Raw genomic sequence first — 10,348 nt, forward strand, 5'->3', positions numbered from 1 at the left:
AGGTTGTCATACAGAAGTGGGCGATACGGTGGGGTCACCATAGCAACCCATCTACAACAGAGGGGAGCGTGATGATGCAGTGAGGCTCCGCCCACTGACATCCGCCCGCACCGGAAGCCGCACTGGACGCAACCGGGACGCTCCACGTACGGGAATGGTGAGTATGCACATGCTGTATGTATTTAAATGTTTGCTGTGTCACCCGCACGCGTTGTACACCTTGACAAAGGGGTATCCAGTCCCCGAAACGTCGGTCACCTCCAATAAACACATTGTTAAGCCCATGGAGTGCCGCTGCCTGCTTGGATAATTCCTTAGATAGATAGATACCAGAAAGAACCCCCACTGGGGGAATAAACAGCACTCACCAGTCTGTAGTTCAATGGAGGTACAACCAGGAGGTAATCCAAAGTTTATTTTCTGCAAGAGAGATCTTCTGACGTTTCGGTCCCCGCTGGTACCTTTATCAAGGCAGCCACTGTGTCAAATAGTCGCAACTTAAATCTGTGTGGGAAGGGGGATATATAGCCTTTGAGTATAAAGAAATATAAAAATATATGATACAGCCAGTACAGGATATGGCGGGTGAGCCAGTGAGAGGGACTATAGAGAGGTAGGGCAGGGGGATCAGAGGCGGTCCTGCAGCGATGCATAACCCACAACAGAGAGAGCCGGCACCGGGAAGAGTGATCCCTGGAGAGGACAAGGGCCTGTGCAGTGCTGTGAGCTGCTGACCTGTAAGGAGCGGAGGCTGCGCAGCTGTGAGACCAGGAATGGCGCCAGGAGAGCCAGGCTCCTCCAAGTCCCCTACTGCTGCCACCTGCCAGAGGGAAGGGAACCGCGCTGCCCCCACTAGCTGCCAACCACAGGAGGAGCCCCAAACCCAGAGAGAACAGAATGATGTGTGCTGCCGAGGTGTCCTACATAGTGCCTGCCTGTGGAGGAGCCGAGAGGGTGAAGACTAGAACCTCAAGGAAGAAGGTGCTGAGGGGGTAAATTACCTGGGAGCACACCCAGCCGGAGGATTCTCCTGAAGTTGCTCCGAAGAAGATAGAGGACGCAGCAAGTGGAGACCAAGGTGCGCAGGCACCGCGAAGGACACCCGCTCTCGAGGAACCAGGACTGGAGGACATGCAAAGGACCCCTAGCTGGAGACCTGAAGAAGCCCCCTCAGTGGTGCGGAGCTGCCCGTAGAGATGCCTGCCCGAAAGTAAGTTAAGAACACGATGTAACATCAAGGACAGGAGCTGCTCAGAGGACAGGTGACAGCCCAGCGGAGGAGAGGATAGAGGAGGATCCCCAGCCTGATAGGAGCCGGGGGTGGAAGCAGAGGCCGACCCAGAACAGCACAACAGGCGGAGCAGAGGACGACCCAGCACCTCCTGCTGCAGGAGCCGAGGACACGGGACACAAGGCAGACGTCAGGCTCATGGCAGATGCTGTGCGGCTGTGGTACAGGTATATGTGCGCTGTTGTGTGTTTATGCTGGGCGTTATGGGTAATAGAGGAGGTTTCTTTTTTAGGATGTCGGTATGTGGTAGACTCGCTAGTTATAGGATGTGTAGTATGCTAGGGTTTGTGGTTATAGTGGATGTATTTGTGTATGCAGGGCACCATTTGCGGATGTACTAAAAGGATGATCACAAAAAGGGATGATCGGGATGATTGCCTGCAGTTCCTATTCGCACCACTAGATGTCACAATTTTTTTTACTTCAACTGAGAATTTGTATGTTGGACACTGGTTGTGTATCCTGGACAGTCGGTAGAATAGGTAATCTGCGCTCAGTATCATTCTGTGGAGTTTTCGTAGCTTCTTAAAAGAAGCTGTAAGCGCTGCACAGGGAGGCCAGGCAGCGTCTCCCCTGTGCACAGTGAGCTGACAGGACGCGCTTCTGTCAGCTCCTGCTGTGCTAGCAGTGTGAGGATTCACTAATGAGAATCCTCACACTGTGCCTACCTAGCTAGTGTAAAAGTTAATAAAATAATAAAAACCCTAACTAACTCTACTCCTTCGGCTGCTCCGGCAGCCCTTTAGAATAGCACCCACTCCAGTGGGCACCTAACACGAACTGAGGAGTCTGGGATGCAGTAGGAGAGGAGCCTACCCTCCAAAAGCTTTAGGATAGGTGCCTGGCTCCTGCGGACCCTCCTACATCCCAATGTGAAGCTGTGTCACCAGGACCATTGAAAGAGAAAAGTATGTGCTGCACATACTTTTTGTACTTGCTTTTCATCGCATTGTATGCACAACGCATGTACAAGGATGAATGCGATGCGTGCTATTTAAGCTCAAAATGCACGCCCGCATCGAGACGTGTATGGGCACCTTAAGTCAGAGAGAATCTGAGAATTCTGACTGGGAAGTGCAATTAACAGGTCAGATGTGGACTGCTGCTTTGAAGTTGGATATCTCCATTTCCCCAGGGCCGATTTTAAAAATGCTGGTATCCCTGGAAAAAGGGGATCCTCAGCTATCAGAGTATGGCCCTTATACACCTGGGGCCCCAGAGCAAGTGCCCATTAAGCCCATACGAAAAGACCGCCCTGGTCCCGGTTCGCTGACGTCATCCGGGGGCGATTATGCTGTGTACACACGGGGGCGATAGGGGCTGAAATAGCTGGGAATATGGTTGCTGAGCGACCATATTGCCAGTGATTGGAGTGTGCACCAGCGATAAATCGCCGGGTGCGCGCTCCCGTTTTCACAAAACGGGACACTGGGCAATATAATCTAGCAATATATTGCCAGCGATCATATTGCCCCGTGTGTACGCACCTTTATTCCTAACAATTTTGCTGCACCCGTCATCTTGAAACGTGCACATGTCCCTTTGTTGATGAATTTACAAGACTGCCTAATTAGAGCAATAATTGATATTTGCGTGGAGATTAATAACAGTATTACAGACACACATGCTATGACCGATAACACACACGTAACAGACTTATTTTAATTTTTTTTCTAATGCACTTTATTTCACATTTATCACTTTTCACTTATGTTTTTAATATTTCGCTGTCCTTAATAAATGATTCAATAAACATCATGTTTTAGCCAATTCTCTGTTTCTTGGGTCACTTTATTAATGTACCTATAACATTAATCAGAACATTAATATATGCTAACCTAGATTGCCCCTTGTAGGAATACTTTATCTTTCTTTGCTTCCAAGTCTAATACATATTCCTGGGTGCGCCTCCCCCATTACCAATTGATACTTAATATAGTAATGCAGGGGTGAGATAGCTATACCAATTACAGGCCGTTCGGATTGATAGCCTCTATCTATTAACCTGTATCAGCGATATCAGATGGTCGACAGTCATCAGGTCGACATACTGCAAAGTCGACATGGGTCTAGGTCGACAGGTCATTAGGTCAACATGGTCTAGGTCGACTGGGTTTTTCACTGGATTTTTGGGGTTTTTTTTGAGCCGACATGTGCCGACAGGCGGAATTTCATGCCCTACCATCCACTAGGGCAGGCGTTCCCAACCACGGTCCTCAAGGCACACCAACAGTGCAGGTTTTAGTGATATCCAGGCTTCAGCACAGATGGATTAATCCAAATCACAGGTACTAATTAAGTCACCTGTGCTCAAGCCTGGATATCATTAAAACCTGTACTGTTGGTGTGCCTTGAGGACCGTGGTTGGGAACGCCTGCACTAGGGTGCGGTGGGAGAATAACATAGAGTGCCAAGCACAGCCAGACATGCGAGGGGATGCGGTGCACTTAATCCTGTGTCCATGTTGACTGTGTCGGCATTCGGGTAAAAAAAAAAGTACAAAACCCCATGTTGAGCTAGACCAGTGGTAGCCAACCCTAGCCTTCGAGAGCTACCAACAGTTCACATTTTACAGACAACCTAGCTGCTGCACAGCTGCACTCATTAATCACTGGCACATTTTAAAAGATACAGATGGAGCTAATTAGCTCACTTGTGATTCTGTGAGGAGACCTGCAAAACATGCACTGTTGGTAGCTCTCGAGGACTAGGGTTGGCTACCCCAGAGCTAGACCATTTTGACCTAATGCTTTTTTGGACCAAATGACCTGTTGACCTTGACCCATGTCGACCTTGCAGTATGTTGACCTAATGACTGTCGACAATCTTTAGGTCGACCATATGATCCTTACCTGTTTCAGCAGGGGCGGATTGGGATGAAAAACCAGCCCGGGAAATTTATGAAAGCAGCCCTAATGGGGGTGGAGTCTGCTGAGGGGGTGGGGTCTGTGAAAGGGGGCGGGATCCCTACTTATAGGGTAGAATTCCAGGTTGCATGCAGTTGCGGCCTTTCTTGCAACTTTTGCTGCAGTTGCATCTGCAGCTATATGCTAATGCCATTACACTGCCCTGGTGCATGGCCGTGCACCAAATATATGGACTGGCCCCGCAGGAAAATACAAACACATTTGCACCAGCAGGAAAAAAAAAACATCAAAATCAATTTGCCCCCCACAGGAATAAACACATTGTCACCCCTCTCCCCCCCAGATGAAACACTGGCTCAAATAGAAAACAATGATATTTACTGATAGCCCAAACAGGTAAAATAAATACATTGACCCCTGACAGGGCAAACATTAACCATTAGCCCCCACAGAAATAAAATAAAAACACATTGAGCTCCACACACACAAAAAAGTGTGGAAAGTATATGTCCCTGGGGTGGGGGTACTGTGGCTAGGAGGACTTGGGGTAGCATGGACAGTGTATGTTCCTGGGGGGGCAGGGATATTGTCGGTAGTGTACAAGTCAGAGAGGTATATACTGGAAGCCAGGGGTTTGAGCGGATAGTGGCTATGGGTGGGTACTGTACAGTGAGGCCTGGAGGGGAGCAGGGGGCAGGCTGGGAGCAGTAGTCGGAAGCAGAGGCAGGCTGGAGTAATAGTAGTGTGGATAAGGGGACAGGCTAGGAGCAGTAGTGGGAAGCAGGGGCAGGCTGGAGTAGTAGTGCAGATAAAGGGACAGGCTAGGAGCAGTAGTGGGAAGCAGGGGCAGCCTGGAGTAGTAATAGAGAAGATAAGGGGACAGGCTAGGAGCCGTAGTGGGAAGCAGGGGCAGGCTGGAGTAGTAATAGAGAAGATAAAGGGACAGGCTAGAAACAGTAGTGGGAAGCAGGGGCAGGCTGGAGTAGTAATAGAGAAGATAAGGGGACAGGCTAGGAGCAGTAGTGGGAAGCAGGGGCCGGCTGGAGTAATAGTAGTGTGGATAAGGGGACAGGCTAGAAACAGTAGTGGGAAGCAGGGGCAGGCTGGAGTAGTAATAGAGAAGATAAGGGGACAGGCTAGGAGCCGTAGTGGGAAGCAGGGGCAGGCTGGAGTAGTAAAAGAGAAGATAAGGGGACAGGCTAGGAGCAGTAGTGGGAAGCAGGGGCAGGCTGGAGTAGTAATAGTGAAGATAACGGGACAGGCTAGGAGCAGTAGTGGGAAGCAGGGGCAGGCTGGAGTAGTAGTAGTGTGGATAAGGGGACAGGCTGGGAGCAGTAGTCGGAAGCAGGGGCAGGCTGGAGTAGTAATAGAGAAGATAAGGGGACAGGCTAGGAGCAGTAGTGGGAAGCAGGGGCCGGCTGGAGTAGTGGGAGTGTGGATAAGGGGACAGGCTGGGAGCAGTAGTGGGAAGCAGGGGCCGGCTGGAGTAGTGGTAGTGTGGATAAGGGGACAGGCTGGGAGCAGTAGTGGGAAACAGCAGCAGGCTGGAGTAGGAGTAGTGTGGATAAGGGGACAGGCGGGAGCAGTAGTGGGAAGCAGGGGCCGGCTGGAGTAGTGGTAGTGTGGATAAGGGGACAGGCGGGAGCAGTATTTGTATGGTTATAGCTAGGCTGCAAAGAATTATTATTAGGGTTAGGCTGAGTTGTGTGTAGAAGTAGGTTTAGGCTGCAGGGGGGCAGGGGGTGTATGGTTAGGTTGTGTGTGTGTTTTTTTTAGTTAGGGTAAGGCCTGTGAGGGATATGAGTAGGGTTAAGGTTAGGCCGCAGGGGTGCGAGTATGGTTAGGGTTAGGCTGTGTGTGTGTGTGTGTGGGGGGGGGGGGGGTTTCAGTGGCGTAACTAGAAATTTTGATCCCCTCAGCCAAAAACAATTGGACTGTTTCTTGGCAATTCGGCTCCCAGTGCAAAAAGTAAAAAAACTGGAACAGTGGCCATGGCCTTACAATGGTGTGGTCTCAAAGGAAATGATGTAGAGAGGCAGTGGGTGACAGTGAAAAGGTAACAGGAAGAGGCAAAGAGTGATGTCTAAAAAAGTCAGAGACCAACAGGAGAGAGAGGGAAATGGGGAGATAGTGACAGTCACACCGGGGAAAGGTAGAGGGTGATGTAGTGGACGATGGGGATGGATAGTGGGAGATAGAGTGGCAGTGGTTTACAAAGAGAGACAAAGGGTGATAGAGATAAGCAGTGGGTGACCTCAGGGAGAGAGTAAAAGAGGTAGTAAGTGGATGATGCCAGGGGAAGGCAATGTGTGACAGAGGATGGCAGGTAGAGGCATTGGATGACAGAAGAGAGAGGTGACAGAAATAGAGAGTGGGGAAAGAGGAGGGAGGGGGGGAGAGGGGACAGAGGGAAAGAAGGGAAGGGGGTAAGAGGGGAAGGGTGGAGTGGGATAGAGGGGAATGGATAGGGAGAGAGGCGGAGAGAAGGGTAAGAGGGGGAGAGAAAGGAGGGAGATAGAAAGAGAGGGGTAGAGGGAAATGACGACTGTCGTCTCTCCTCCACCCTGATCACTGCTTCCCATGCTAGAGTACAGGACTTTGCCCGTGCTGCACCCCCTCAGTGGAACGCACTCCCTCGCTCCATTAGACTCTCCCCGACCTTGCAAAGCTTCAAACAGGCACTGAAAACTCACCTATTCATCAAAGCGTACCCTTCCACTGCATAAACCAGCTGGTTCTCCAACCCCCTGCCTGTTTACATCCTGCTATCTAACCACCACCCACTCGCTTGCACCTCTTGCAATCTGTCTGTCTCCCCTTCCTACTAGATTGTAAGCTCCTCTGAGCAGGGCCCTCTTCCCTCCTGTTGTCAAAGCCCACTTCTCTTCACATTTCACTCACAGCTCTCCTATACTCCAACACTCAGTGACCATCTTTGTCCGCATACTCCTCTCCATCATTGGCATCAAGCCTCTAGTTGTATGTTGATTGAGTCCTCACTACTTATATCCAAGCTGTAATGTGTATTGATCTGTGGCGCTCTTTATTTGTACTGTATTTTTGTTATTTATTCAATGTTATGCCAAGCTTTGTCTCCCTGTATTGTTCCTTTGTACGGCGCTGCGAAACACTTGTGGCGCCTTATAAATAAAATTATAATAATAATAATGGAGAGGGAGAGACAAAGTAAAAGAGGATGAGAGGGAGGGAGATAGAGAGGCTAAGGATGTAGAGAGAGAGAAGGGGGGAGGAGGAGAAGGAGAGAGAGGAAGAGAGAGAAGGGAGAGAAGGAGAGGAGAGAGAAGGAGAGGAGAGAGAAATAGAGAGGAGGGAGAAATCAGCTGTAAAGGAAAGGAGAGAAAGGAAAAGAGTGACGGAGGGGTGGATAGAGATAGAAAGGGAGAGTCGGAGAGAGAGAAAGAGGGAGTTATGTAACATTGGTGCAAGTGTGGTGTGAAGCAGCTTGTGAGGTAGAGGGCCATACTGCCACATCCTAAGCTGCGCTCGACCCCCCGACTTACCTCCGGCTGTCAGCTCCAGGCTGCTGCACAGCTCCTGCTTCTAGTTGCCAGCTCCCGGCAGCTGCGAGTGTCCGATCCGATCTCCAGGCTCGTGCTTCTAGATATCAGCTTCCGGCTAGCACCAGGTTCATACCTCAGCTCCTGACTCTTGCTTCTGGTGTCAGCTTCAAGCAGCTTTGTGGGTCAGGCTCCCGTCTCTAGCTGTCTGCTTCTGGTTCCCGCAAGGTTCAGACCGCAGTTCCCGTCTCTGGTGTCAGCTGCAACTTAAACTAGATTTAAAAAAAATAAGCACCTAAATGACGGGGGGATGTTAGCGTAAAGTCCCTTACAGCCCTACCACAGAAGGCATTCTATACGGCATAGTCTACCCTCACAACACAGGACCCCAGACTCTCCCCTTACTATGTAGCATCCATCACCCCTCACCCAGCACAGCACCCCTCATTTAAAACCCCTCTTCAAGCACAGCACAGATCACAGCAGAGCACCCATCCCTGTATGCCATCTCGCCACACTCACCAACCCTGTTCCAGCACAACACAGCAACCAACACCTATCCCAGCATGTCAGCACCCCTAACCCTTCTTCCTGCACAGCAACCCCCACCTACCAGCACCGCACAGATCACAGCAGCAGCACCGATCTCCCTACACAGCACTCAGTGGCGGAACTAATGTCTAGTAGGCCCAGGTGCAAACATATGTTTTAGGCCCCCACCAACCTGCCTCCCACCACAGGACGTCAGCCGCCCGCCCAGGTCTAGGACCTGACTCCGCAAGTCTAAGCCAACCAGAATCAGGTCCTACAGTATATCTCTACACTGAAAGAAATCACTACATTACAGTACATTGCCCCCACTCCTCTACACTACATTGCCTCCACTCCTCTACACTACAGTACATTACCTCAATATGCAGCACTATATCACTACACTGTAAATGCTACACTACAGTGACATTACAGCTTGTCTTCACTCCCTCCAGCTCAGTGGCCAAAGTCTGCAGTATGCTGTGCCCTGACCCTGCTCTTACACCCCCCCGGGAGCCCAGCTTCTGCCTACTGCACCTATACTGTTAGCTGAAATATAAGTTACAAAGCATGGAGACGCAGTTGGTTAGACACATCATCTCACCGCTGGCCATGCCCAGAGCCCCATTCTGCCTGTATCAAAGCATATGACAGCTCTGGGATGGGGGAAGGGATTAAGCAGATTAAATGGGAAGGTGGGTTGCACTGTGGCAGAGGAAATGCAGATGGCATGCCTGCCCTGCAGAAACTGTCCCTTAAAGCAGTGGTTCCCGACCCTGGTACTCAAGTACCCCCAACAGTGCACATTTCCAGGTCACCCAGCAGGTGCACTCATTATTCAGACACGTTTTAAAAGATCACAGGTGGAGCTAATTATGTCACCTGTGATTCTGTGTGGAGACCTGGAAAATGTGCACAGTTGGGGGTACTTGAGGACCAGGGTTGGGAACCACTGCCTTAAAGGATGGCCTCCCCTTTTCTCCTTCAGTCTAAACTGCCCCCTCCTTCTTTGGCTACTGTACTCTAATGCATGATCCAGATGAAAAAATGACAGGGGGTGCACTGTAATTGGGGGGAGAATGGTTACTAGTGTGGCTAGATACGGGAGTATGGAGGAGGATTAGTGGGAGAAACAAGAGGAGAGAGAAGGAATAGTGGGTGGATGGAGCAGGAGAGAGGAGGAAGAGTGGGTGGATGGAGCAGGAGAGAGAAGGAATAGTGGGTGGATGGAGCAGGAGAGAGGAGGAAGAGTGGGTGGAAGAGCAGGAGAGAGGATGAATAGTGGGAGAGTAGGAGAGAGGAGGAATAGTGGGTGGGTGGATGAGCAGGAGAGAGGAGAATTATGGTGTACATTGGGGCAGTGGGGCCAGGGATGGTAATCTCAGAGCAGCTAGGTGCCATTTTGCAGTGTCAGGGTCCTGGCTGAAAGCACCCCATTACAGCTGCTGTAATTGAAATGGGCAGGGGAGGGCAAACTAACATGCACACACAGTGACAAACACACTGTACAGTGGAAGTGCATTACCTGTCAGTACCCCGATGAATCATACCCTCAGCCACCACCTTTATAGAACTGGAGCTTCATTCTTCTGACACAGGAAGTTCAGCAGCACGCAGCAGCAGCCTGTGCAGGGAGAGTGTAGAGTGGAGCCCCCAGGCATACAAATCAAGTGAGGAACACATTCGATCCCTGCCTGTTCTGCTTGTCACCAAGCCGGCTCCTCTGGCTGCTGATCCCCCGAGGTAGGCACCCGACCGCTGCAGCGCTGCTTCTGATTCCCAGCAGCAACCATCGCCCTGAAGTGCGGATTCTTCAGTAATGTCCACAGCTGTGTCTGCTTTCATTGCCGCTTTGAGTGCCCTACTCAAAGCATCAATGAAAGCAGACACAGCTGTGGACATTACTGAAGCATCCGCACTTCTCTCTCCCAGCAGCCGCTCACATACATTTAATTTTTTGCGCGGCTTCAGAGCTCCGCTGGCGGGGAGAAGGGTGGCGCCGCAAAACCCGGAAGTGTGTCAGTCGGGCTGTAAGCACCGCGGGAGGTGCTGTGTGCGGCCGCACATGCGCACCAGCCCTCCCGCGGCCATTTCAACTTCGGCCACAGCCGCGGCCATGTTTATTCAGGGCATTTTGCTGC

The 10,348-nt window shown here is 50.9% G+C and overlaps 1 long non-coding RNA gene across 2 annotated transcripts; it reads right to left on the reverse strand.

Annotated features, from left to right (window-relative positions):
• Window positions 1-307: 307 nt before the first annotated feature.
• On the reverse strand, window positions 308-10,052 carry LOC146056725 (uncharacterized). 2 transcript variants are annotated; one of them, XR_014469378.1, is made up of 3 exons: window positions 9,733-10,052; window positions 7,680-7,948; window positions 308-504 (listed from the first exon to the last, which is right to left on the reverse strand). It is a non-coding gene; the product is annotated as an uncharacterized LOC146056725 (long non-coding RNA). The 2 variants fall into 2 exon arrangements; XR_014469379.1 differs by lacking the exon at window positions 308-504 and adding an exon at window positions 1,166-1,200.
• Between the last annotated feature and the right edge of the window lie 296 nt (window positions 10,053-10,348).

The sequence above is a fragment of the Crinia signifera genome, unplaced genomic scaffold (genome assembly GCF_055691185.1).
Source record: "Crinia signifera unplaced genomic scaffold, ASM5569118v1 HAP2_SCAFFOLD_869, whole genome shotgun sequence".
NCBI classification, from domain to species: Eukaryota; Metazoa; Chordata; class Amphibia; order Anura; family Myobatrachidae; genus Crinia; species Crinia signifera.